Source organism: Vidua macroura, chromosome 17 (genome assembly GCF_024509145.1).
Source record: "Vidua macroura isolate BioBank_ID:100142 chromosome 17, ASM2450914v1, whole genome shotgun sequence".
Classification (NCBI taxonomy): Eukaryota; Metazoa; Chordata; class Aves; order Passeriformes; family Viduidae; genus Vidua; species Vidua macroura.
In genome coordinates, this window is record NC_071587.1 from 620893 (window position 1) to 647801 (window position 26909).

Here is a 26909-nt window from a genome sequence, read left to right on the forward strand (position 1 = left end):
CTCTCCGGGGGCTCTGGGTACCGCTGCAGCATCGCCAGCCCCCTCCATGCAGGCAGCTGGGGCGCGGGGCGGAAGGGGAGGGCTGCGGGGGCCAAGCTGAATGAATGGGCATCGCCTCGGTGCCGCTCGAGCCTCCGCATAGGGGCGAGGCGGCCGCACCGCGCCGTGGGCAGGGGGGCAGCGGGGCCGGCCAGCGGCCGGGGCCGGGGCCGGGGCCGGACCGGGCCGGGCCGGGCCGAGCCGAGCCGGGCCCCCCGCCCAGCCCGCTGGGGCGCTGTGAGCAGCGGGCGCTGCCCCGCCGCGGGACCCGCACAGCCGGGCCAGGTGAGGAGGGGCTGCGGGGGGCCGGGAGCGGGGCGGGAGGGCGGTGCGGGGCGCGGGGATGGACGGTGCGGGGCCAGGGTACGGACGATGCGGGGAACGGCTCGGACGGTGCGGGATGGAGGGATGGACGGTGCGTGGTGAAGTCTGAGAGGTGCGGGAAGGGGCTGGCTGATGCGGGAAGGGGCCGGCTGCTGCGGCAGGGATGGCCGGACGGTGCAGGGTGTGTGGCCGGACGGTGAGGGCTGTGCGGCCGGACGGTGCAGGAGTGATGGCCGGACGGAGCGGGGTGTGCGGCCGGACGGTGCGGGAAGGGGCTAGCTGGTGCAGGGCTGGGCTGGCTGGTGCGGGAACGGGCAACAAGGAGTTAAGTGGCTGCGGAGCAACCGGGCTCAGAGCGTGTGTGTGTGTGTGTGAGCGTGTGTGTGAGAGACATCCCGCACCCCGGGGGCGTGGCTCAGCCCACCCCACGCGTGTCCGTGCGGGGCAGCGGGCGGCCGGCTGCTGCTGCGGGCTGCGGCGCGGCGGGGCCGCGGCTGCGCAGGGGTGCGGGAGCCACGGCAGAGCCCGGCCCCGCCGCTGCCTCGCTGCTCCCACATCACAAATATCACAAATATGTGCGTGTGCGGGAACCCCCGGCCCGGCGCGTGTGCGGGGACCCGCTGCGGAGCCGTGCCGGCTGCGGGACCCACGGCGCGGGGCCGGGGTCGAGCTGCGGGGCTGAGGGTGGCCCCGATTCCCGGTGCGTGCCCTCCGCAGCGAGCCGTGGTGGGGGAGCGGCCCCAGCCCGGGCGTGCGGGTGTGCGCGGCCCGCGCCTGCGTGTGCTTCATTCGGGGTGCGTGTGTTCCCCTTGGATATGTGTGTGATCTCCTTGGATGTGCGGTTTTTTGCCCCTCTGAGGGTGCCTGTGCCCCTCTGGGGTTCGTGTGCCCTCTGGGGGTGTGTGTCACACACATGCATGTGCAGCGGTCACTGGTGATGTCCCTGTGGGTGTGTAGGGTGTGGGGCTGGAGGTGTGTGCCAAGGAAGGCACGGGAGTGATGGAGGGAGCAGGCACGCGTGGGGAATTGTGTGAGCACGCCCATGCCACAGCTGCCCGTTCCCACTGGGACCAGCCTGGCTGCAGCCGTGGTGGTCTCTGGGCACCTGTCCCCATGTCATGAGTGGCCACTGCCACTGAGCATGGCCCTGGCCTGTTTTAGCTGTACCTGGGATGTACCCTGTCCTTCCCCTGGGCCAGGATGGTTTGCAGTGTGCAGGCAGAGCTGCCCGACCCTCACCCCTCTGCCCGACCCTCACCCTTGTCCCAGCGGGTTTTTCCATGTAAAGGTGCTCCAGAGCCAGTGGGGCTGTGGGCAGTGGAGCCGGTGGGGAATGGAGCTGGCTGGCAGCGAGTGGCAGCGCATGGCAGGGCAGTGCCTGCTGTCCCTGTCCCCGTGTGCCATCCCGTTGCCTCTCCAGCTGCACCAAGGGCCAGGATCAGTACCAGGGTTGTGGTTGGGTCATTGTGCTATCATCAGACTTTTGCAGGGGCAGACAAATGTCCCCTCCACGTGCCAGTCTCCGCCACGTGCCAGTCCCCTCCAGGGGAGAGGACATAACAAAATCTGCTCTGGGCCCTTGCCGTGACGCACTTGGAAGCTCCGCTCCAGGATGAGGCCCAGGCAGGAAGGGGATTCAAAGCCTTGTTGCCATCATTTCCATTGGAGCTTGGCACCAACATGCCTTTGAGGAGCAGAGCCTTGCTGACCTTCCTGACCCCATGCCTGGTGTGGGGCCGGCACCTGCGGTGCCAGCAGCAGCCGTGTCCATGCAGAGGCATGGGGCTGGCATTCCACAGGACCTGGGCAGCTTGGAGCATTTCCTGTAAAATGGACTCTCGAGCCTCATGAATCCACCTCCACTGCTTCTCCTCCGAGAAAGCAGAGCACAGAACCAGCCCAGGGGCTTCTCGGAGGAGGCTGTCACCTGGTAGGAGCTGCCACTCCTGCTCTGGGACACGGGGATTCCGTTTGTGCTGGCAGGAAAATTAGGCTTTTCCAGCTGTGGGCTTGGCAGATGTGGCTCCGGTGTCTGCAGCAGCCCGGCTCCCTCGCTCCTCTCTGTGTCCGTGACGCACAGTACGGTTGGAAGCATGTCTGTGAGTGGTGAGGAACACAGCAGCTCCAGGGAAATGTGACACTCCGCAGCAGGAGACTCCTGCACCTTCCCACACCCTCGTGCTGGGCCCAATTTCATCCTAGAAGCATCAACATCTGGTGAGCCAGAAAAGAAATGTAAATCGAATAACCATCAGGAGTAATTGGAGACCCGTTTGGAAATTGGTTTGCTACCTGCATGCCTCCCAGGCAAGCTTTTCCCTGTTAACCATTGTGCATCTTTGCATGAAAAATGAGGCTTTATTTCCAGCCTGGGTAGCAGCAGCGCAGCAGGATGGGGATGAGCACGCTGTGTCCCCTCTAATCTGCCCACAATCAGCACCGAGCACTGCTGCCACGCCGCAGAGATGGAGAGCCCTGGATCCAGATGGCAGCTGCCTTCCCGCATCCTCCCCGTGCCATCCGCAGCGCAGGGCAGCAGCGCAGGGCAACAGAGCAGCGGGGCAGCCCGCCAGGACTGGCCCTGGCAGGGCTCTGGCCCCTACAGCCACCTGCGTCCCCTGTTTGCTGCCCGGCTCAGGCCGGGGCTGCCAGCCCCGGGTGAAGCAGCGCTGGGCTGCCAGGAGCTGGGCTGGCTCCCGTTTGCTCCTGGATGGGCTTCAAGGAGGTGATTCGGAATTCGGTGGGGTTTTTCTTGCCGTTTCCAGGGGGAATCCTGCCCAGGGTCCACAGCTGGCTGTGCCTGGCCCAGCCATGCTGGACTGGGCAGCCCCCAGCTGCAGCCCCACAGCCCCTCTGGGAGGGAGGGGGTGTGCTGGCCGCCCGGGGTAGGCTGAGCACTGTCCAGCTCCCACCAGGAGCCTGTTGGAAGGGGCCTCTGGTGGCACTCACTGAGGCAAAGGGGCTGCAGGAGATCTCAGGCTGTCACTGGGGTGGTCAGGGGCAGTCATTTTGGGCACTGAGGCTGCTTTGTTATTCTCATTTTGAGGGTGTGTTTAGCTCTGTGCAGAATAAACAGAGGTGAAGGTTCTGCTCAGGTCTGTGAGGGAAGCCCTTGGCTCAAGGTTTGAGGTGCTGAAAGCTGGGTCCCTACAGCAGTTTTGCTGAAGCTACACTCCAGGGGCTGGCACCAAGCTCCTGCAGCCCAGGCTTGGCCTGTGCTGCTCTCCATGGCAGGGTTTGCAGATGTTTGTGTTCCTCACCTCGTACCTGCCCACAGCTTTGCTCTGGGAGGTCCCTTGGGTCTCTCCGTGGGCACAGACTATGGTTACACCAACCATGCAGCTCCCAATGGACACTGCTGTGGGCTCTGTCTGGGACCCCCTGGTTTGGGTGTGCATGAGAAGGTCCTGAGCCTCTTCTTGCTGCAGAGACATTGTAGAGGGAAGGTTCCTACCATGCTGAGCCCTCCTGTGCTAGCTCTGGCTCTGTTCAGGAAGGCTCCCATGGATGTCAGCCTTTCCTGTGCTTGTCTGGTGGCTCTGGACCATGGGCTGTCAGGAAAATTGTCTTTCCTGAGAGCTTTGCCCAGATGAGGCCTGGCTGCAACTCTTGGCAGGAAAGCAAAGCTGCTGCAACGAGGCACAGCACAGCTTCCAGAGCTATTGTGGAGATCTCGTGGCCGAGGGTTGGAACTAGATGATATTTAAGATCCCTTCCTACACAAACCAGTCTCTGATCCCATGATTCTGTGGTCTTGGTGGGTTTATGCCCTCTGTGGGAGAATGGGATGGGGGACAAAGGGACAGACAGCCCCAAACCCACACTGTGCTGGCTGTGGGCTGGTTTAGATGTTCCTGGGCCTGGCTTCTGTAGTCCCTGCGATATGTGGACCCTTCTGTACATCTCTTAATCGACTCCCACAGGGAAGGACCCCATTTCCTCAGGCCTCCAAGAGCTGCCTTTGGGTTTGGTGTCCCCTGTGTCTCCCATGCTGTCCATAGGGCTGCTGCTGAGGACTCAGAGGAGCCAAGCTCTCTGCAGGAGCTCTGAGGTGGCACTTGTGCTCAGGAGGAGTGGTGAGGCCTGTGATGAACATCATGAGAGTCCCCTTACGTCAAGTATTTAATATCCCAAACCCTGAGCTGTTTGTCTCCGTGTGTCTCCACAGGACAGGGACCACCCACACCATTTTCCCTGGCAGGTGCCAGACAGGTGACAGCACTGGGCTCCAGTCATTCCGGGGGGGCTGAACAGCCTGCCTGGGGGTGGGGAGGCTTGGGTTACCTTCCCACTGCTTCCCTCTCAGCTGGGCTGAAGGATATTCTTCACCCAGTGTCTCAGGGCCTTGGTAGAGAGAGGAGCAGGTGCTGGAGGTGTCACTGATTCCTCAGGTTGGTCCTGGGCTGGCCCAGCTGATGGCCAGGAGTCCACAGGGAGCAGCTTCCCTCCACTGAGAGAGCTGGGAAGTTCCTGCAGCAAGTGTCCCTGGGGTGTTCAGAGCATCCCCTCGTGCCCTGAGGAGCCTCTGTTGGTACCTGCTGCGGTGTGAGAGCCCTCTCTGTGCCTGGGCTCCCCATGGGGAGGCAGAGATGAGCTGGTTGTGTGTCAGAGCAGAGTCCTCAGCTGCAGCCACGGGCACCCTCACGGTGTGCTTTGGGAACATCCTGAGAGTGCCAGTGCTTCCCATAATTCCCTTACCCCCGTGCTCCTGGGCTCAGCTCCGTGCCCCTGCGTCCTGCCCAGCTCTTGCCCTCTGTGCCCACTGACCACAGGCCGGGGTGGCACAGCCCTGCCATACTCTGCTGTCCCTCACCCTCAGGCTGAGCCTTCCCAGGGTGGGCAGGGCCGTCCCGCTGCTCCAGCAGCACAGCAGCCCCGGTATTTATAGGCACCAAAATGTTATTCCCCTGCCAAAGTCACGGAACAGGCTCAGCGTGTGTCACAGCAGAGAGGATTTAATGGCACCATTCTCACTGCAAGAGCGAAGGTGACGCTCCCTTGCTGCTTGCCTTGACCGATTCCTCCTCCCCGTGCTGGAGCTGGAATGGCTGCTCTGAGGCTTCGGCTGGGGTGCCGTGGGCTTGGGCAAGTCCTGGACATGGGCACCGCAGCCAGGTGGGACAGAGACCTGCTGCCTTCCCCCAGGACCACCTCCCTCCTGGGCAGAGCTGCTGGGGCAGCCGGGGCTTGGGGCTGAGGTTAGGCCTGACCCAGTTGATGGACAAGGTCCTTTGTCCAGTGGTTTTCTTGTTCTGAACAGTTTGAGGCGATTTTCTGAACAATCAGAAAGGGCTGGTTTGGCATTTTCTAAATATCCCACCCTTCTTCAGTGTCAGCTGGGCACTGCTGCTAGTTTGGGTAGAGCTCAAGGCCCAGTGACAGAGTTGGGAGGTGCCAGGTTTCAGATGGCTGCAGAACGGAGCAGTTCTCAGCTGTCCCCTCACAGCCACTGGAACCATTCCCTGCCTGCCCTGCCTGCTGTGGGGAAAACCTCTGGGATGGGAACACGGATCTCGTGGCAGGCCAGGGTTTGGGTGGTGCTTTCCAAGCAGAGTCCTGGATTTATGGAGGGACATGGACAGCCAGACCTTCACAGCACAGAGCTGTGTCCTGCCCTGCCTAACATGCAGTGACGCTCCCTGAGGGGGAGCTGCTCATGGAAGGGACGATGCTCCCAGTAGTTGTGTGCCTTGCACGAGGAGGCAGAAGGGATGGGCAGGGATGGGGCACCAAGCTCCTCATGAGCTCCTCAGTCCTTTCCTGGCACTGGGCAGGCTCAGGAGTCCTGTTCCCAGCCTGAGCTGGGGCTGTGAGCAGGGGACAGCAGCCCCCCGCTGCCCCCACGGGAGCAGTGGAGGCCCAGGAGGGCTCAGAACCCCCTGTGTGACCTGGGGACAGGAGGCTGCTGCACACTGGGGCTCCCCAGGTTTGGGGCCCCAAGGAATAGAGCGAGGCCTCAGAGCTGCAGGAGCTTCTGCCCATGTGCCCCATCATGTGCATGTCTCCTGGGCTCTGCTCGGAGCTGTGAGCTGGGATGGAAACCTTCCCCTCCTGTGGCACTGCCCCCCTGAGGAGTGGGCAGCTCCCAGGGCTGCTGCCCAGCCAGGGACGGTGGCCAGGGGGCAGTGGCTCCCTGCAGCCCCCTGGCCACGCTTCCCACAGGCACAGCAGCCAGGCCTTGCCGAGACAGCTGGGGAACTGGGAACGGCTGATGTGGAGGAAAACGCTCTTCCCACACAGCCCAGCCTGTCCTCCCCCCTCGCTCCTCCCTCCCAGGGCTGCTGTGAGGAGCTGCAGCTCCCTGCCGTGGGCTGCTGCCCTGCGGGTTGGGCACACCTGACTTCCAGTGGTTGCCATGGGTGCCCACAGGTCCCTTTGCCCCTGCCCTTGGGGAGAGGGAGCTGCGGTGGGACTGAGGCACTGACGGGGCTGAATTCCTGCGTGCCCCTGTGTGGCTCCAGCCCCGGCTGCCTGCCCTCAGCCCTTCCAGCCCGGCGTTGCCCCGGCAGTCCTTCCCCTCTCGGGTGGCTGCTGATCCTGAGATCAACACTGAGCGCTCTCCTCCACCTCCTCCTTGCTGCACTGTCCCTCAAGAGGGACCGTTCAGCCTGCTCCTCCTCCTCCTTTTCCACTTCATTAATGAGTCTCTTTGCACTAAGAAGTCGTGATAGTTGCCGGGGGACCTGGGAGAGCTGTGCAGAGCAGCGGGGAGGCCACAGCCCAGCTCCCGGCATTTAGGATGCAGGGCACTGGGCTTGGGATGCTGCGGGGCCACCTTGGTGCTGGCTGAGCCCCTGGCACAGCACGAGGGGTGTGGGGGAAGAGGGAGGGGACAGTCGGGGGGTCTTTTGCCCACATGCAGTGGCAGAAAGCAGAGAAAGCAGTTTGGGGCAGCTCCGGCTGCTCTGCCGTGCTTCTGTCCCATTTCTGCCATCCATGGTGTTACTCACCTGATGCAGAGCTCCTCCTTTGGGGCTGCCATGGGCAGGGGGCAGCCACTGATGCTCCCACAGAGGCCTGTGGATCCCACAGAAGATTCCCATGGCCCTGGTGGGGCCCGAGGGCTGCACGGGGCCGAGCGTGGGGGTCCTGGGCAGCCCCAGCCCCACGCCCAGCGCCCGTACCCAGCACATGCCCACTGGCAGCAGCAGTGTGACACCTACACGTGGTGCCTCACCGAAGAAGCTGGACTTTGCAAACACGTTCTATGGGCATTGCTTTAATTTCCCAGTGTCTCAACACTCTCCCAAAGCTGAGAAGCTGAGATGGTTTCTCCTCTGCGGGGAGGGAGGCTCCTGTTATCGCACTCTCACATACGCACACATCGCACACTCACAGAGACTCTGATTCCTCTCCCTTCCCACTTTCCTCCTCCAAATGACTTCAAACACTTTATGAAAATGTTATTTTCTCCCAAACAGTTGCCTTTCTGCCTTGTTCTCCTGAGAAGCCTATTGGCTTTCCCTGAGCTCCCAGTGTGCAAGGGTAGTGATGGCCCTGCAGAAGGGGGAAAGTGCTGGGGGGGCTGAGCTGTGCTGGGGGGGAACACCAAACCTGCCTGTACTACCAGTGGGGCTCATCTGATCCTTCAAGGTTGCTCTGGATTGAATCACTGAATACCAGAATGGGATTGAAAGGGTTGAAAGGACCTCACAGACCACGCAGCCCCTTCCATCTGCCTGCCGTGGGCAGGGACACCTTCCAATAGATCAGGTTCCTCCAAGCCCTATCCATCCTGGCCTTGGACACTTCCAGGGATGGGGCACTCCCAGCTTTCTCTGGGCATCTGTGCTAGGGCCTCCCCACTCTCAGAGGGAAGCATTTTTTTCCAAAAATCCAATGCAATAGAGCAAACCCCTCCTGCAGGGCAGTGCAGTGAGGACACAGCTCAGAGGTGCTCTCCACGCTCCTGTGGGGGTCTTGTTCTCCAGGAGCACGTGGGAAGATGCCCCCAGCCCCGTGGCAGCCTGAGTTCCGCAGGCAGGAGCTGTTTGCCGTGCCCATGGCAGGTTCTGCTGCCAGAGCAGCCCCTGGCATTCCGGGCACAGCCAGGCCGGGGAGCTGCAGTGAACCCCTCTGCTGCTGGTGGCAGGGGCTGACTCACAGCGCTCTCCAGTCACAAGCAGATGGATGATTTGATCACCTAGCAACCAAAATAAGTCTCAGATTAAACCATCATCCCCCCAGGTGATGGGGCCAGGCAGCCCCCAGCCACTCCCCAGCCCCTGGGCTTCCCTGAGAGGGGCTCGGGGCTCTCTCCTGGAAGCCCTGGGAGCAGGACCACGCCTGCCTCCCACACCCCAGCAGCAGGTGCTCAGCAGGGCTCAGCTGGGTGCTGGGAGGGAGGGGGTCCCCAGGAGCAGCTCCCAGGGAGGTCCAAGGGGCATCTCGAAGCATGCACAGAGGGATCAAGTCTCTGGCAGCCTTTGGACAGGCTGCTGATTGTCTGAAGCATCCAGAGATCCTTTGTCAGGAGAGAGAGGCTTGTGCCAGGACCTCCAGAGTGAAGTTTCTGGGAGATTGAACACAGAGAACTTTGGATGGGATCCGCTGCCCCCTTCTCACCCCCTCCACCACCAGATCTGAGCGTCCTTGGCTACAGCCCAGTCCCTTGCCTGCTACTGTCCAAGCCAGAGAATGATCCCAGCAGAGTGTGTTCATTGCAGTTGTTCCATCACAGGCAGGAGGGTTTTGCTCCTGGCAGAGCCCTGGTGCTGCCTGAGGTGCCAAATACCTCCTGAATGGCTCCACCCACCTCCAGAGGATCTTGGCACAAGGCTGCTATCCATGCCCATTCCCTGGAAGCATCCAAGCCGAGGATGGATGGGGCTGGAGCAGCCTGTGACAGTGCAAGGTGTCCATGCCATGGCAGGGGTGGCACTGGATGGGCTTTAAGGTCTCTTCCAACCCAAACCATTCTGGGATTCTGTGATCCTACCACAGCCTTGAGGGGGATAGGCCCTCCTGGGGCACAGGCTGAGCTGAGCTGGAAAGCGAGTGCTGGGCTGGGAGAGGGGCAGGAGGAGGTGTGAGGGCGCTGTCAAGTTTGAGGTGCCCATGGAGCCTGTGCTGCAGAGCCCTTTGTGGCTCCAGCAGCGGTGCTTGTAGGAGGTGTGGCAGTGGGGACACGCCTGTCCTGGCCACAGACTCCAGTGTCCTGTGGGAGGGCAGGGCTGGGCTGGCTCCTGGCCCCATGGCACTGCTCTGGTGTCTGGGCCTTGTGGGACTGTGGGATCACTCACAGCCTGTGAGGAGCCCAGTGTGAGCCAGGCCAGGGTATGCAGGGTGGGATGGAGACCACCAATCCACCCCAAGTGCCCCAGAGCCAGAAGCCACCTCCTGCCCAGAGGGAAGCTCCATCCGGGCTGTGCCAGGCCGTCCTGGGTGCAAGCTGTGCCGCTCCCTCCTGCACCATCCCAGTGCCAGGGCTGGTACCAGCACAGCGCTGCCGGCCCAGAGGAGGGCTCAGGAAGTAGGGCAGCCCGGGTGCCTGCTGCTCTCTGTGGGACACAGCTGATATAATTAGATGGGACGCCCTGTTCTGTGCCCCGCAGCCCTACTTTGGTGGCACCGCTCGTCCCAGCCAAGGTGAGCCACTTCCAGTGGGGAGCCCTGCCTGCTGGCCTCCTGGCTGGGGGCCACGTGCCCTCTCCTCTGCTGGGGTTTGGTGGCTTTGGGAGACCCTGTGACCTGCAGGAGAGGGTCAGGGAGGGGGTGGTGGGAGCTGGGTCAGACTCTCATCCCACCTGGGCTCATCCCACTTCCCTGCCAGGATTGAAAGGGTTGAAAGGACCTCACAGACCACGCAGCCCCTTCCATCTGCCTGCCCTGGGCAGGGACACCTTCCAGTAGATCAGGTTCCTCCAAACCCCTCCATCCTGATCTTGGACACTTCCAGCAAAGGGGCACTCCCAGCTTTCTCTGGGCACCCTGTGCCAGGGCCTCATCATCCTCACAGGGAAGAACTTTTTCCAAAAATCCAGTGAATAGAGCAAACCCCTCCTGCAGGGCAGTGCAGTGAGGACACAGCTTAGAGGTGCTCCAAATCCAGTGCCTGACACAGCTGCAGGACATGGGACTGGCCTTGGAGACAAAGCCCCACAGGCAAACCAGGGATTGGAGGAATCACTCTGAGTCAGGCTTTAACTTCAACAGAGAACACCCCAAACTGCATCAGCACTGCCTCTGCAGAGCCCTGTTCCATCCATCCTGGTGTTCAGGAGTGTCCATGCCTGAGGCACCCAGCATGGCTGTGCATCTCTTCTCCAGAACATCCCACACATCCCGGGCTGGACCCTCCAGGACTGCTCATCCCCATGAGGATGAGCTGTAGCTGTTTGGGAATTACCAGATGGAGCTGTCAGGCGGGTTTAGGTTGGATCTCAGGGAAAGGTTCTTCTCCCAGAGGGTGCTGGGCACAGCCCAGGCTCCCCAGGGGATGGGCACGGCCCCAAGGCTGCCAGAGCTCCAGGAGTGTTGGGACAGCACTGCCAGGGATGCCCAAGGTGGAGTTGTTGGGGTGTCTGTGCAGAGCCAGGGGTTGGATTGCATGATCCCAGTGGGTCCCTTCCAACTCAGGATATTCCGTAGTTCTGTAGGAACTCCTGCTTTGTGAGTCATCAGATCCATCAAGCCCAGCCATTTTTGCCCCTGCCAAGAAGGCAGGAATGTGTTTGGCATCTCCATTCCTCCAGCCACTCCCACAGGGATGGGTTCAGAGCAGCCAGGTCCATCAGGATCCCTCTGCCAGGTTCCATCATGGTCTAGAGTGGATCTGTGGGTGCTCCAGGAGATCCCATGGCCCATGGCAGGAGCGGCCAAGGTGCTGTGGACAAAGGCAAATTTCAGAGAAAGCTAAGAGGAAATTTATTTCCACAAACATCTGTTTACACTGAGCTACTGGTTTCCACGGGGGCTGGGAAGCTGCTGTAACCTTCCTGCCTCAGAGGGGTGTGAGGGGACATTCCGTGTGCCTTGGGCTCAGGGCTGGGGGCTTGGAGCTGTTCTGGCAGGGAGAGGGGCAGCAGGGAGAGGAGCAGCTGCTTTGACATCTCCCCCCATGGGCAGGGGGGCACCCCCTGATGGGTGCCTGGGGCTGGGGGCACACGGGGACCTTTTCCATGAGGAAAAGTCACAGCACATTGTGGCCTTTGGGGAGTTTGGTGGGAGGAGGAGCCCTGGGTGCTGGCCCTGCGCAGTGCTCTGAACTCTGGGGTGCAGCTGGGGGCGTCCTGCCTCACTGCTGGCACAGGAGGGGCCCTGTAGCAGCCTTTGGTGAGGCCCCAGGGTAGCGGGGGTGTTTGGAACCTCCCAAGTTTTCCTGAGACCCACTGGGCTGTGACAGAGCTGTAGGAACAGCGCGAGAGGAACAGTGGTGGCAGCAGGGTGGGTGCTGCTGGAGGCTCCCAGGGCACGATGCATCTCCTGCCCTGGCAGTGCTGCCAGAGGCCAGGGCAGGCTGGAGGGAGAGGCAATTTTGGTTGGAAAGACAGAATGGTGGAGAGCAAACCACCAGTGTGGCTAGGGAGGACTCAGCTGTGCCCTGGACCCCTCAAACGGGGTCTCAGTGGGGGCTGTGTGGGCAAGGAGAGCCCCAGGTCATCCCTCATGCAGGGATCCCTTATCTAGGCCATCACAGGAGCCCTCAGAGCCTGCCTCTGCTGGGGGAAAGCTGTCCTATCCCCTGGACATGTTGGAGCCTCCAGTGCCATTCCTGCTCCTCCCTCGCTCTGCAGGTGGGATGGGAAGGTTTCTGCTCAGCTGGACGTTTTTGGGGAGGTGGCTATGTCTGTCCTCCCCTGCAGGAAGGAAGGAGCCGCTCCCCAGGGGGCTGCTGGCACTGAGACCTGGGCTGGCATTGCTGCATTCCACAGGATTCACAAGGAGGAGGGAAGAACAAATCCAGACCTGTGGGTTTGAGGAAGTCATGCCAGGTTTAAATTCATCTCCAACTATCCTGTTTTCCCAAGTGGTAGGAAAGGTGAAACTGGAAAGGAGCCAGAGAATCAAACCCAGGGCACCTGCACCCTGTCCAGGAGTAACAGGAGATTGGGAAAATGATCCTTAGCTGGCAAAGCGGCAGGGACCTGCTGGAGGCAGCCCCAGCCCAGCTCCTGCTGGGAGAGCCTGGCTGGCACCATGGGCTGGGATGGGAGCAGGGGGGACAGGGAGAGCCCAGGGCCAGGTGACTGTGCTGGGCAGGGGCTTCTCATCACCCCCCTGAGCACCTCCTCCTGCCAGCACCATCTCCTCCCCAGCTGAGAAAAGAGAGTATCTATTTTTTCACTGAAATTCACTGTTTTTCTAACTTTTATCATAATGGGAACGTAGAATCTTGCTTTTCCTGGAAAGCCATGGATCTCCACGTGTAACTGGCACAGTGGAGGGGCTGCAGCCTCATCAGGGGATGTTCTTCCCCCAGCTGCTTTGCTGGGAAATATGTGGCTGCAAAAACCAGGCTCAAATGCTGTAAAAATGTGGCTGCAGGTCCTGTTCTCTCTCAGTTCATATATTTGTGGGCATAAAGAGCTTTTAGAGGTAGATTAACTTCATTAAAATGGAAAGCATGCATTAATGGCATTTTAAGTCCTCTGGTGATGGCTGGGCCAGGCTCTGTGCTGAAGCTGCTCCTCTCTGGGTGCCTGCGCCTGCACCTGAGGCTTCCCTCCCCCCCCACCTTCCAGTGGCTGTGCAATCCTGTGCTGGGTGATGCTGTGCCAGGGCTGGCCCAGTGCCCAGGGGCAGCAGGCTGGGAGACCCCAAGGGGGTCCCAGTGGGCTGGAAGGCAGGGGGATCCCTGCCCTGGTGCCCCAGGGATGTGGTTTTTGCTGCTGGCTCTGTGCTCCATCCCGTGAAAAGCCTTGGAGCATGTCGGGAGGGAGCTGAGCCTTCTGTGCCTTCTGAGCCTTCTGTGTCACTGGGGTGGGGTTTGGAAGGGCTCTGATGCTGGGGAATGGATGAGTTTTGGCAAGGCCAAGGCTGTAGAGCTGTTCCTGAGGTGTTCCTGGGTCCTCCTGGGCTCCTGCCTGACCCGGAGCAGATTTCTCACCCGGGAGAGAGGAGCCTAGTCCTGTAGGAGCTACAGGGGACACAGGGAGGGCTCTCCTGGGCTGGGGCAGTGTCCTGTGCCTGGGCACTGCCTGAAAGAGGGGTCCAGAGCAGCCCCCGCACACCTGGCACCACCCAAACCCTGCAGGCGGCTGCCCCCGGTGCCATCAGGAGGGCACAGGGCTGGGGGCTCCTCTCGGAGCTGTGGCCATGCCTGGCTGCATCCCACGACCCAGGGCTCTTGGGGAGCTCCAGCCCAGCATGGATCTTTGCTCTTGGAATCCTTCCCAGCCAGAGCCAGCCTCTGTCACACACCAGGCCAGGATGCCAGGGAAAAACAGTGGGGTAGTTGTGCTGCTGCCCAGCCCCTGGAGGGACTTCCCAGTCCCGGGAAGGAGGCTCCATGTGCCCCCAAGGCCCCTGGGGTGGCCCCAGCCCGGTGCCAGGCTGCCCTTTCCCGGCAGCAGCAGCAGCAGATCCGATTTGCCTGCCCTGCCTTCGCCGCCCCACTAAGCAGGGTTTAATTTTGTTAAATAAATACAGAGTAATGGAAGCGGGGATGGGAGCCAAATGGCCTGGGGGCATCCTTGGGAGCCGGTGGGGCTCTGCAGCGGAGCTTTGCAGCTCTGGGAGCAGGCATGGGGTCGGGCAGAGCTGCTGGCAGCAGGGCTGGTCCTGGGCGTGGTGCTGGAGTGGTGCCGGGCTCGGTCCCGGGGTAGTCCCAGGCTCGCTGCTGCAGCAGATGTGGCCGTCACCGTGCAGTGCTCGCGGCCGCGCTGCCTTCCGAGCCATTTTTAAATGGCTGCTAAACAGCGCTGTCAGAAGCACACTCATCTTCCCGTCCTAATTAGTGGCTCAGACAGTAATTTGTAATCCGTTTGAATAGAAGGATCGGACTGTCTCGCCCTGGAGCCTGGGCGGGACATGGGGGTGGCAGCGCGGAGCAGGGCAGGGACGAGGGCTGTACCCAGGCTCCTCCTGGTACCTGCAGGAATTGCTCTCCCCTCTCAGGCTCCATGAGCCTTCTGCTTTCTTCAGAGTTTTGGTATTTTCATTTCTCTCCATGGTGTCCAGCACAGCATCCCCAGCAGCAGGGTCACAGGTCCTGCTGTCCCCGCAGTGGTGGCAGTGGCAGGGCACTCTACCTGGTCACCAGGGCCCTTTGCAGCCCCGGCAAACCAGCTGGGTAGGGCCACACTGGAGCTGGGATGGGCTTGGGCCAGGGTATCCCCCAGGGCAAACCCATCCCAGCAGGGCTCTGCTCTTAGGTGTGCTGGTGTTTGTGTTCTCAGTGCTGAGGATAAAATGAGACCTGGAGCAGAGAGATGGAAAAAAAGGTAAAAAGTTGAAAAACTAAAAGTGAAAGAAGAGGGGGTGAGAGTGTGAGGTGAGCAGACAAGGCAGAGAGCAGGAGCAGCCCCGGGTAGGATGGGCAGGGAGAGGCTGAGCAGGGCTGGCCAGAGCAGCCTTTGGAGAAGGAGCTTGGTGTGAGCCACGGCTGAACCGTGCCAGAGCCTCTGTGTGGGCCTAGGACAGAGCTCAGGAGCATGGCAGGGCTGGGCATGGAGCTGGGCTCAGGGATGGGGATGGAGATCCCAGGGTTGGGCATGGAGCTCCCAGGGCTTGGCATGGAGCTGGGCTCAGGGCTGGGCATGGAGCTGGGCTCAGGGCTGGGCATGGAGCTTCCAGAGCTAGGCATGGAGCTGGTCTCAGGGGTAGCTCCCAGGGCTGGGGATGGATCTCCCAGGCCTGGGCATGGAGCTGAGCTCCCAGGGCTCCCAGCAGCTCCCCTGCTCTGCAGGAGCAATGGATGGGACAGTGGTCATGGTGAGGAGTGGGCCTGAACCCAGGGAAGGTGACAGGCAGTGATGTCAGGGTGGCCTCGGGTACTGGCCTCACAAATAGCTCTGGGCTCATGGGCAGAGGTGACAGGCAGCGTCAGGCTGTGACAGAGCCAGGGCAGCAGCAGTGGGACAGGGTCACACTGCCCTCAGCAGGGCGGCACCGAGGAGCTCCGTGCTGGCCGTGTTTTTATCATCATTTAGCTGGGGAAAACCACAAGTGTCCTGCATGCATTGACCTTTAGAAACGCCGGGGTCCAGGAGCCGCCGGGAAACTCAGGGGAGTGGGGCCGGCACGGCTCAGGGTGTCAGCCCTGTGGACACAGCCTTGGGGACAGCCACCCGCGGGCAGGCGGGGGACAGAGCCGTCCCGGGTCGCAGCGCAGAGATCCCGGTGGAAGGCAGGAGCTCAGGCAGTGACTTGAAGGAGCAGCCCTCTCCTGCTGCATTTCCCTGCCTTTAGAAGTGTGCTAATGGCAGCAGTGACTCACCGCGCTTTACTCATCGCTAATGACGAGCAGGGCTCCGGTGACTCCGGCTTAGACAAACCCAGCCTCTCTCCCACATTGCTATTAACGGGGCAGAGCTGTCTGGGGCGTTCCGAGGGGGCAGGTGAGCAGCACGGACAAGGAGAACATCATCTTGTCCGTGCTCCCCCCAGTCCCAGACCCCCAGAGCTCCCCCGATGCTGAGGATCTGCACCAGAGCCAGAGGGAAAAGGAGAAAGGGGAGGCTGCAGTCACTGGAGCCTTCAGGAGCCACATGCTCCAGTTTTGGAGCTTGTTCTTGTAACCCACCCCACAGCTGCACCCCAAGACAGTGTCCATGGAGGGAGTGGTGAGAGCCCCCAGCTCCTGGAGAAGCAGCAGGAGGTGTCTGTAGGACAGAGGGGCAGCATGGCTGGAGCAGGGAGTGAAGAGCCTCAGGAGCTGCTCTCACTGCAGTCCCTGCTCCTACAGAAAGTTCTGGGTCAGGAGAGGAGAGCTCCTTTGGGGGTGAACTGGAAGACAAGCCTCGAGCCAGGCCTGGCTGTGGTGGCTTGCAGAGGACAAAGCAAAGGAGCGGGGTCACCATGTGGAGCAGGGCCACCACGTGGAGCCAGGTCACTGGAGTAGGGTCACTGTGTGGAGCAGGGTCACCCTGTGGGAGAGGATCACCATGCAGATCTGGGTCATCACGTGGAGCAGTGTCACAGTGTCACATCACCCCGGAGCAGGGTCACTGTGTGGAACAGGGTCACCATGGAGCAGGGCCTTTGTGCATGTCATTCCTGGATCCAGAGAGGAACAATGTCCAGCTCTGTGGCAGAGCCTGTCCCAACAGTGTGCCCAGCTCACTGCCCTGCTCTTGCCCCCAGTGGGACCTGCTGTTCGGTGCCTGCTGATGGCAGAAGGTCCCAGCCTGATCCCCGTGCTTGGGTGAGTGTCCCCCACACCCCACACCCCCCCCCCCCCGGCCCGTCCTGCACTGCCAGGGCTGTGAGTCATGGAGCCGGGATGAGCAAGAGCCTGAAGCAGTCACACGGAGCCTCATCACTGCCGTGGGCTTGCCTGCGAGCCTGCCACGCTTGTCACGCTCCCCGGGGACGAGTTGGTGGCCCCAGGCATCACTGGCTGCTTTAGGTAAAGCAGGGGCCGGCCCAGCGCAGGTCCCGCCTTCCCTCCCGGCGCTCCGGTGTGGCGGGAACGGTGACACCAGCATCGCCACCGGGTCGGATGGTCCGGAGGTGGGTGGGATCGGACTCTTCTCCTCCATGTGCTGCACAGGCAGCACACGCAGCTCTGGCTCCTGCAGAGGGGTCTGGGGAATGGAAGGGGTCAGGAATGTGCCTGGCTGGTTGTGGAGCCACTGCTGGAGCAGGATGTGAGGATGGAAATGGAAAAGGTGCTGGGCTCTGAGAGGAGGGGAGGGGAAGGGAAGGACACTGAGCTCTGCCTGCTTTCCCGGTGCTGCTTCCCGCAGGGTTAGAGGGCTGGAGGGGCTCCTGGGCCCAGCTGGGCTGCTCTGTCCATCCTCCACAGTCACAGCACGCCCCGTCTACAGCGGGGTGTGACCCTGCTGGCACCCAGGCCAAGAGCCAGGGGAGACCCGAGGGTGTGGGAATAGAATTCTGTGTCTGCCCATCAATCTTTGGGTGCTGGATACATCCAAAGCACTCCTAGGATGGCTCCTGCCTGTGCTGATCCCAAGCTCTGTGGGATTGAAGGGATCAGGGCTTGGTCCCCGGGGCTGGGGAGGTTTTCTGAGGCTGGGGCTGGAGGCTGGAGCCAGGGCTGCTCCCATGCTGGCAGGGCAGGGCAGGGCAGGGCAGAGCAGGGGCTCATCGTCCATCCTAACCAGGAATGTGTTGGCTCACTTGGATCAGAGAAACCCCTGCTCAGTCAGAGGGGCTGGGCAGGGTGAACAGGGGAAGGTTTCTGGGGGCTCTGGAGGAGGGCTGGAGAGGGATGTGGGATGTGGGGGTGCCAGGCTCATCAGGACAGCCCTGGCACCTGCCCTGCCAGTGGGTGAGGGCTTCCTGCAAATCCATCCTCATGCTGCCTTAGGCCAAACCTGGGGTAGAGCTGCTTGGTTTGCTGTAAGGGGGCACTTGGCAGCTGCTCCACACTCTGCCCAGGCTGCAAGGTGGCACTTTTGGGCACAGAGACCTGCCAGGGCTGTCCCCAGGGCTCAGTAGGGTGGGGTTCAGTGGGACCTGTACATCCCTGGCTCAGCCCTGGCACTGGCCACCTGGGGGGCCCAGCCTGCCCAGACCAGCTGTGTGTGTGTGTTGGACAGCAAGAATTCATTTTAACATGTCTTTTTACCCCTTTTCTCCCTGAATTAGCAGATCTGGGACAGAGCTGGCTGTTGGTGTTTGTCTCACACACACATGCAGGGCTGTCTGTACGTTACCCTGACATCACAGGGATGTGTGACGTGTCTCTGGCGGCACAGGCAGGAGGGGGCATGGCTTTGGGAGACAGGAGGATGTCATCAAAGGGATACAGAGAGCTCCTGGAAAGGAGAATGAGGAATAAGGATGGAGAGCACAGAGCTGGAGCAACAATGAGGTGCTAGAAAAGCAAATGTCCCTTGGTCTTTTCATCTTCCCTCTATTGCAGCAGGGCAGGAGCGAGCCTCTCACAGGAGGGACTTGTTTATTGTTTTAAGGCAAAGCAATCTGCAGATGTGATCGGTGCAGGGAGATGGGGGTTCTTTGGGGAGGAGACTGAGGGAAACCCCCACACAAACACAGCTGTGCCACAGTGGGGCTCGAGGTGAAGGCAGCAGCCAGGCAGGAGGAGCTGCTGAGCTTCCCAGTGTAGGGACACACAGTGACCTGTGTGGCACTGCCCGAGCTCCTGGAGAGCCCAGCACCTCTGCACCGGACAGCCCAGGCCTTTGGAGGGGGCATTTCCCCAGGTGCCACAGGAGCTTGGGAAGCTGCTGAGCCTTTGGCAGCCAGGTCAGGACAGGAAGGTGTGAAATACCTGGCCAGGCACTGACCCGGCCCTGCCCCGGCTCCTGAGGATGGACAGCCCCCGGAACCCCCATTCCCTGGAGTTCCTGAGCGTGTCCAGCCCCCGGCACTGCCTGTCCTGCCCTCCCTCCCAGCAGGGCAGGGTGCAAGGTGCCAGAGGTGTCCCCACGTCCCCCCCTCTGCCACAGGAGGAGATGCCCAGCTCGTTCCCACGCATGTCCCATCACTGCCCATGACCTCAGCTGGACCCAGTCCCTCTCTGGGGCCAGCCAGCCCTGCCTCCAGCCCCAGGCTCTGCCTGGCAGCCATGTGCCAGCTGACAGTTCCCTCCCATCCTGGGGAGTCTCCCAGGGACTCGGGGCTGTTCTGTGGGGTGTTCCATGGGGCTGCCATCCCAGAGAGCTTCTGTGTCTGCCCCCTCTCTGCTCCACCTCTCCTCACACCAGGGAAGACAGGCTGTGACAGTGGCAGCGATGCCACCCCCAGGTTGTTCCCTAAGGACCCCACACCAAGCCCTTGCTCCTCCCAAAGCTCTCTACACTGAGCCCCCTCTCCATGGCACGGCTGGCATGGGGATGCAGCCAGACCTGGCTCAGGGCTGTGCTGCAACAAAACCAGGCTGGGAAACTGCGGGAGAAAGATTTCCAAGCCTGAAAGCGGGAATTTCTGCAAGGGAGGCAGTGCTGGGGGTCCTGGGGGAGGTGACAGTAAGCCACCCCAGCACGGGAGAGAGCCACAGGTCGGTGCCCCCGAGCAGGGAGAGCAGAGCTGGCAGCAGGGCTGGAAGGGCTCCTGGGGCTGGAAGGGCTCCTGGGGGCTGGAAGGGCTCCTCGTCCCTCCCACTGGAGCATCTTTGTCTGCCTCGGGGGAAGCCCGGGAGACAGAAAGGCTCCTGCTGTCCCCTGAGCAGCCAAGATGCCAGCTGCCACGTGGCCTGTGCCCGCAGGAGTGGGGGTAATTAGCTGGAAAGATGGTCAGGCAGCATGGGAAATGGGAAATGGGAAATGGGCTGGGCAAGGAGAGGAGGGAAACGGCAGAGCCGAGCCTGGACCGGTGACTCTCTGCTCCAGAGGTGCCTCTCTGTGCCAAGGCCTTCCCCCCTGGGGCCATGGGGAGGTGTGGGCACAGGTGAAGTGTGGATGGGAGCTGGAACTGGGTACCCACAGCACCCTGCATGTCCCCCCATCCTACCCCTGTCCCCACACCCTGCCCGGCCTCCCAGGCCAGGTGGGGTTTGTTCCAGCTCAGTGCCCTTGGTGCTGTAGAGGCGAAGAATCGATCTGATCCGACTGGGGGCACGGAACAACCACGCTGAGGGAGGGAACAGTCATGGCAGTGCCCCCTGCCGTGACAATGCCCCACGGCCCTGGCAGTGCCCTGCGGCAATGGCAGCATCCCTCAGCAAGTACAGTGCCCATGGCAATGACAGTGTCCCTCGGCAGTGGCAGTGCCCCTCGGCAGTGGCAGAAGTGGCAGAGCAGCTCCCTGGCGTGATGCCACCTCCGCTCTCTCTGTGCCTGGTGGTTCTTGCCTTGCTGCACCTCCAGCTCTGGAGTCGTCCTGCCCTGGGGCTGGAGCTGCCCTGGCATGCAGGGCTGGTTGTGCCCTGACCCTTTCCTGGTTACATTTCTATCAGGTTCCAAGGGCACTCTGGTCCAGGGGGCTCTACTGCCCTGAGTCTCTGGCAGGGGCTGTGTCTGCTGTGGAGGGTGACTCAGACATGAGCACCAGTGTCCCCAAGATGGGCACACCTGGTGCTGCTGTGCTGCTGTGCTGGCTGACTGGACTCCTGCAACATTCCAGCCCGGATTGTCAGTGCTCTGGCGGTGGTTTCAGAGATCCTGGGCATGGTGATCCTGGCAGCTCTGCTCCATGGCTGGCTGGGGGCTGCTGCCCCTCTGCTGCGGGCACCTCACTGCCCAGATCGTGCTGGGCATGGCCCAGGGCGTTTCTCCAGGCAATGATGCTGCAAGCCTGAGCACTGGAGATGGAGGCTCCTGGGCTACTTCATATCCTTGTCCTCGTGTGTGGGATCACGGGCCATGAGCCAGGGCTTTGGGAGAGCTAGGCTCTATCCCTGGCTCTTCTCTTGGCTCTCTGGGATCTCTTTGACAAGGCCTTACCCCTCTATGCCCCATGATGTCCAGCTGCAGGCAGAAGCAGGGCTCACTGGACATGCTGGAGAAGGTCTTGGTGCTGATGATGTGTAGCGCTGAGATCTGCAGCGTGTGGGGGCATTCACAGTGTGTGGGGACAGCCTCATGCCACTGTCCCCAGAGTGCCCACTGAGATCAGTCTGCTTGGGGAAATCAGTCTGGGAAACCTCCTGGAGAATGCTCTGGGGTCTTGTGGGCACCTGGGGCATCCAGGGCACTGGAGCAAACTGGTTTTTTAAGGAAACCAACTAAGACAGTGACCTGCAGGACCAGCTGAGTTTCAGAGATGGCAGAGAATGTTTTGGGAGGCTCTGGCTGATGTGCAGGGATGAGGGAACAGGAATTACAGCCTGTTGGAGATGCCTGGATCCTGAAAGAAAAGGCAGCAGAGTGTGGAGAGATGGTCCCTGGGCTGTGCTGGGAGGGTGTGGAGGTGTTCTGGTGGTGGCCTCATCCGGGCAGAGAGAGTGGCACAGCACTGTGTGCCTTGTGATGGGCTCCAGTGACAGCCACGATGAGGCTGGCAGGGGGAGGGTCACAGAGGGGGTGTTGGGGTGGTGGGGCTGTGATGTCCTGCTCTGACATGTCTGACCCTCCTCAGGTGGGCCCACCTTGGCTCCTCTGCTCTCCCCCACCATGGACGGGACCCATCTCAGGGCTCTGCCCAGGCTGCCTGGAGAAGCAGCCCCTGCTTTGTGTGAGGCTAGGTCTGCTCAGGCCATCGTGCAGATGGAGCAGTTGGGAATTCTTCTGTCTTACATGAACTCAATTTACTTTTTTCTGACCCAAATGTCTTTCCCACCTTGCCAAGGAAGCATCTGATCAGCAGCAATTAGCAAAGCAAGCTGCAGTAATGTCTGGGCAGTGCCTCAGGGAACATTCGGCAGATGCTTGGGAGCTCTGCGGGGGCAGGGGAAGGCCCTGGCATTGCAGGGGAAGAGGCACCTCTGGGGAGGCAGCACTGGCTCCTGGGCACTTCTTCACAAGCACAGCCTCTGCAACCAGGGGAGGGGATGAGCCTGGGAAGGGTCCAGGAGTGGCTGAGGGAGCTGTGAGGGTCTTAGCCTGGTGAAAAGGAGGCTTGGGGGACCTTCTGGCTCTCCACAGAGCCCTGACAGGACGGGACAGCCGGGGTGGGGGACAGAATCAGGCTCTGCTCTCAGAGAACAGGGACAGGGGGAGGGGAAACGGCCTCAAGTTGCACTAGGGGACATTTAGATTGGATATCAGGGAAAAATTCTTCATGGAAAGGGTGCTCAGGCACTAGCACAGCTGCCCAGGGCAGTGGTGGCGTCACCATCTCTGGGAAGTGCTCAAAAAGCGTGTGGATGTGGCACTTGGGGCCATGGGTTAGTGGTGGCCTTGGCAGTGCTGGGTTAAGGGTTAGATTCAATTACCTTAGAGGGATTTTCCAACCTTTATTTATCTGTGATTCCAAGACCCCATGGCTGCCCAGGTTCTTGCCATGGTTTGATCTCAGCTCACCTTGCCTTGCTGCTGCTCACCAGTGCATTCAGGGAGAAGCTGGACTTGGGCACTGCTTTCCTATCCATCAGCAGTGATTCTCTTTTCATTTGCTTTTTGGGCTTCACCTTTTTAATCCAGCTGTCTCCTGCCTTACAAATGTTCTTCCCTCAATTACTTACACCAGGCTAGAGGACCGGCTCCATCCATCTCTGGCTGAGCTGGCGGAGCACAGGCGGGGCCACCCCAGCCACTGTCCCCTCGTCACCAGCCCCCATTGGTGCCCAACTGGTCACCCTGGCAGGAGGGGCCTTCCCCCTGGGCTCTCAGCACTGAGCCCATCCCGGGTGGCTCCTGCAGGTGTGTGGGAGCAGGCAGCTCCCCTCAGCCTTCCTGGGCATGCAGGTGGACACTTCCCCTTCCCTGTCCCCTACTGCTGCTGTGGGGATTCTCTCTACAGGGACACGAGGCAGGAAAGGTGTCTGCCTCTCCCAAAGAGTGAGCTGGAGTGCCGGCAGCTTCTTCCTGCCTTGCTGCAGCAGCTCCTGTCCCATCCCTGGACACTGGCTGGGCTGGAGGTCACCCAGGGGAGGATGGCTCAGAGGGAGGAGCAGAGCCCTGCCAAGTGCGCTGTGCCTCCCGGCCCATGTTCCAGGGAGGGACTCCCCGGAGAAGGGGATCCAGTGACTGCTTGGGCTGAGGTGCACTCGGGTCTGGAAGGTGTCAGGTCCCCTCATGGCAGGAGGGGCTGTAGGACAGATCCCACCCTGCCCCGAGGTGTCCCACTGAGCACGGTGCTGTCCTTCCCACTTGGAATTCCAGGCTCCTGTTACGTGGATGCTCTGTGTGCTGTACCCTGCCCTGCAGCCATGGAGAGCTGCTCAGGTGTGGCAAGATGTGTGGCACCCTCCCAGGTGCCAGAGCATGGCACAGCAGTCTCCCTCTGCCAAATCCCAGACAAGGGACCAGCCGGACCATCCCTGCACCAAGGCTGCTTCATCCCCTCGTAATGCTCTTATCTTGAAGGCTCCTCTCAGATTAAAGCCCCAGCAGCCAGTTCCCTCCCTGGATTTATTGCAATGCAGTTTTCTTCCCCTAATCTGATCCGGGTGTAAGCTGCTCTTTGGGAAGTGCATAGGAAGGACAGATGTGCCTGTCACTGCTGCAGCAGCCAGGCTGGCAGAGAGCAGCGGGAAGATGCCCTGCCATCTTCTGGTGCCGTTCTTGGTGCCATCTCTGGCTCTTCTCAAGTCTTGAACCCCATTTCTCCTCAAACTGCTGAGAGCAGCTCTGTGGAGCCCCAGGTTGCTTTGGGCCCCTCACAACCAGAAAGACCTTGAGAGGCTGGAGCATATCCAGAGAAGGGAACTGGGCTGGGGAAGGGGCTGGAGCCCCAGGAGCAGCTGAGGGGCTCAGCCTGGAGAAAAGGAGGCTCAGGGGGGCCCTTCTGGCTCTGCACAACTCCCTGTGACAGGAGGGGACAGCCAGGGGGGGTCAGGTTCTGCTCCCAGGGAACAGGGTGAGAGGAAATGGCCTCAAGCTGTGCCAGGGGAGGTTTGGGTTTGGGTATTAGGGAAAATGTCTTCATGGAAAGGGTGCTCAGGCACTTGCACAGCTGCTCAGGGCAGTGATGGCATCACCATCCCTGGAAGTGCTCAAAAGGCGTGTGGCTGTGGCACCTGGGGACAGGGGCTAGTGCTGAACATGGTGGCAGTGCTGGGTGACCTTGGTGATCCAAAAGGTCTTTTCCAACCTTAACAATTCTCTGCTCTGAGCCCGGGTAGACACTGGGGTGCATCCACAGCTCCCTGGGCTCACATGTGTGTTGTCCCTCCTCAGCCTGAGGCCCCCGGTGAGCGTGGTCACCAAGCTGCCACCACCCACAGCCAGCACATGGGCCACCAGCGTCCCCCCGCCCCCCGCGGATGACAGCAGCATCCTGCAGCAGCTGTGCCACCTGCGAGAGCTGTGCCACCCACAAGAGACACGTCCAGACTGTGAGTGTTCAGGGCAGGACTCTGGGGACATGGGGTGGCTTCGGGGGTTCCATGGGTGAGGAGCACAAGGAGGCTGTGGATGCTGGGGATTGTGTCCTCTCGTGGGGTGCTGCTTTCTGCCCAGTGGCAGCAGAGACACTGCTGGCAGGGCAGGGGCACAGGGCTGTTAAGGGGACAGGGCTGAGCTGCTGTGAGGTGCTGGCAGTGCCCCAGCGTGGGGAGAGAGGGTGGCTGCAGGACACTGCTGTGGACACTGCAGGACAGTGCTGTGGACACTGCAGGACACTGTTACAGGTGTCCCTGGGGCAGGAAGGGCTGTGAGCAATGCCAGAGCCCAGGAGCAGTGGGAGCAGAGCCCACAGGGAGCCCCAGGCATGAGCCAGGTGGGGAGCAGACCCACACCCCCAGCATGGGCTCCCTGGGCTCCCTGGGGCTACCCTTGCCGTGGTTTGCCCTGGGCTCTGCACCCTCAGCCTGGGATGTGCTCCCTGAACTCTGGGCTCACTGTGGGCAGGCTGGGCACGAGCAGGGTGCAGCACTCTAACTAGCCAGAGAAGGAGGCCCCTGCAGGGAACTTGCTAGCCCACTGGAAGCCTGTGTTGCCCCTCAGGAAAGGGCAGGGCTTTGGGTTTGGGCAGCGCTGTGGCAGCTGCTGGTCCGTGGGGAAGGGATGTGTTCTGGAAGCAGCAGGCAGGGTGAACACACAAGGCAGACCTGCAGAGGAATAAATCCCATGGCTTTCCCTCATCAGGAAAGATTTCCTGGTGTGTTCCAGAAGGTGATACCAGCTCCATCAGCCCAGCCAAACCCAAACACTCAAAGAGTCTGGATTTGCCCTTCCAAGGGAAGAAGATGGGCAGAAAAACCCAGTGGGCATCCAAAGCGTGTCAGGGGTTTGTCCTTCACAGCCTGGTAGCATCAGTGGGAGCCCAAGGGGTGGGAGTGGTGCCCTGTCCTGCTGTGCCACCACCCAGAAGTAAAACACAGCTTCCCCAAAGAGCTCAGTGTTGGGAGCTCAGGGCCTCCCAGCATGGCACTTCCTCACTGCCGCTGCTGCTGCGAGTTGTGTCACGGGGAAATCCATGGGGGTTTTAGCCAAGCTGATCTCTTTGCCCCTCTTTGGGCTAATCAAAGGGGGTCTTTGTAGCCTTCTGGGCCGTTCTGGAAGAACAGTCCCCAGTCCTCTGCAGGCTGGATTCTGGAGGGCTCTCCCAACATCAAGACCCTGGCAGTGGTGAAGGAGATTTGGGAATGAGGATAGGGGTCAGATGTGAACCCATGGGGTGGCTGCTGTGCTGGGGTGAGGATTCAGGTCCTGCCCAACTGAATCACAGCCCCTCTGTACTGCAGGGAAGCCTTTCCTCAGCCTTCCTCATCCTCCCAGCAGCAGAGTGTCAACTGGGCAGTGCCTAGAGAAGGCTGGGCCACAGCCACACTCTGGGCAGCACCAGGGACAGGGACAAAGGACAGGAGGTCAGGTGGGTGTGCATGTTCCCTGGAGGTGACATCAAGAGGGAGCGTGAGACAAAACTTGCTTTGGGCTTTGGGAAGGAAGACCTGGGAGCAAATGGTCCCAGTCCCCATGGGGCACAAAGGTGAGAGGTTCACAGGGCAGTGATGCCCTTAGGTTGGGAGAAACCTCTGGGAATGCCCCTGGGTATTGGGGGATCCCCACACCCCCTAGGGGGGACTCCCCTCCCCTGGGGGACCTGAACACCATGGTGGGAGCAGCAGCCCCAGTTCCCTGCCCCCCAGCAGTCATCAGCTGCCTCCTTCCCTTCACTGCAGCTGCTGGATTTCTCTCTGGGTTGTTTTTTTTAATGTATGTGACACATGTTTGGTTTGAAGCGCTTAATTGCCTCTTGGGATGCATTTCATTTATTCATTAAGAGAGAAATTGGAGTTGCTTCGTTTGCTTTATTTTGCTTTTTTTTTTCCTTCTATTTTTTTCCCCTTCTCTATCCTGTAAGGAAAGGGTGAGGAAAAAATCTCCACATATGCCTCCAGCATGTGCGTGCCCAGCCTCTTTCCTCTGTGCCACCCAGTCTCTCTCCTCTGTGCCCCCCAGCCTCTCTCCTCAATGCCTTTCAGCTTCTCCTGTTGCTCCTGACCAGGAGAGTGGTGATCCCTCTCCAATCTCTCTCCACCTGGGACGAGAGAGGACAAGAGCCCTGGAGATGTCTTTGCTTGTGTTGCTCAAGGTTCAGGCCAAGGCTGTGTGCATGGGATGTGCTCCAGTCCTGCCTGTGCCACAGGGATACCCCTGTGTGGGAATGGTGGCATTTCCTGCTTTGGAGCCTGGGTAAGGCCAGGGATGGATGTTTAGGGTTGGTGTCTGCTGCCCTGGGCCATGCTTTCAAAGCAGTGCCTGTGCAAGCAAAGCACTGCAGATCCATCTTCTGGCTGGAGCCAAAGCAGGAGTCTCACAGTTTCTGCTCTGGGGAGAAACCCCCAGGCACACTGGAGTGGATAAACGGAGATTCTCTGGGATAAGCAGTGATCCACAGATTTGAGTTGTATGGAGATAAAAGAGGAAAACTATGGACAGAGGGATGGCTGGAGGACAGAGGCAGGCAGG

The 26909-nt window shown here is 60.8% G+C and overlaps 1 protein-coding gene across 6 annotated transcripts in view; it reads left to right on the forward strand.

The window, feature by feature from the left end:
* Positions 1 to 251: 251 nt before the first annotated feature.
* DLGAP4 (DLG associated protein 4) overlaps positions 252 to 26909 on the forward strand; it is a 157252-nt gene continuing 130594 nt past the window's right edge. For 2 of the 6 annotated variants that reach the window (XM_053992756.1, XM_053992758.1), the window contains exons 1-2: positions 252 to 324; positions 24174 to 24331. The gene's annotated coding sequence lies outside the window, so the exon portion shown is untranslated. The remainder of the gene's footprint in view (positions 325 to 24173; positions 24332 to 26909) is intronic. The other 4 variants (XM_053992759.1, XM_053992757.1, XM_053992760.1 and 1 more) reach the window with 2 other exon arrangements.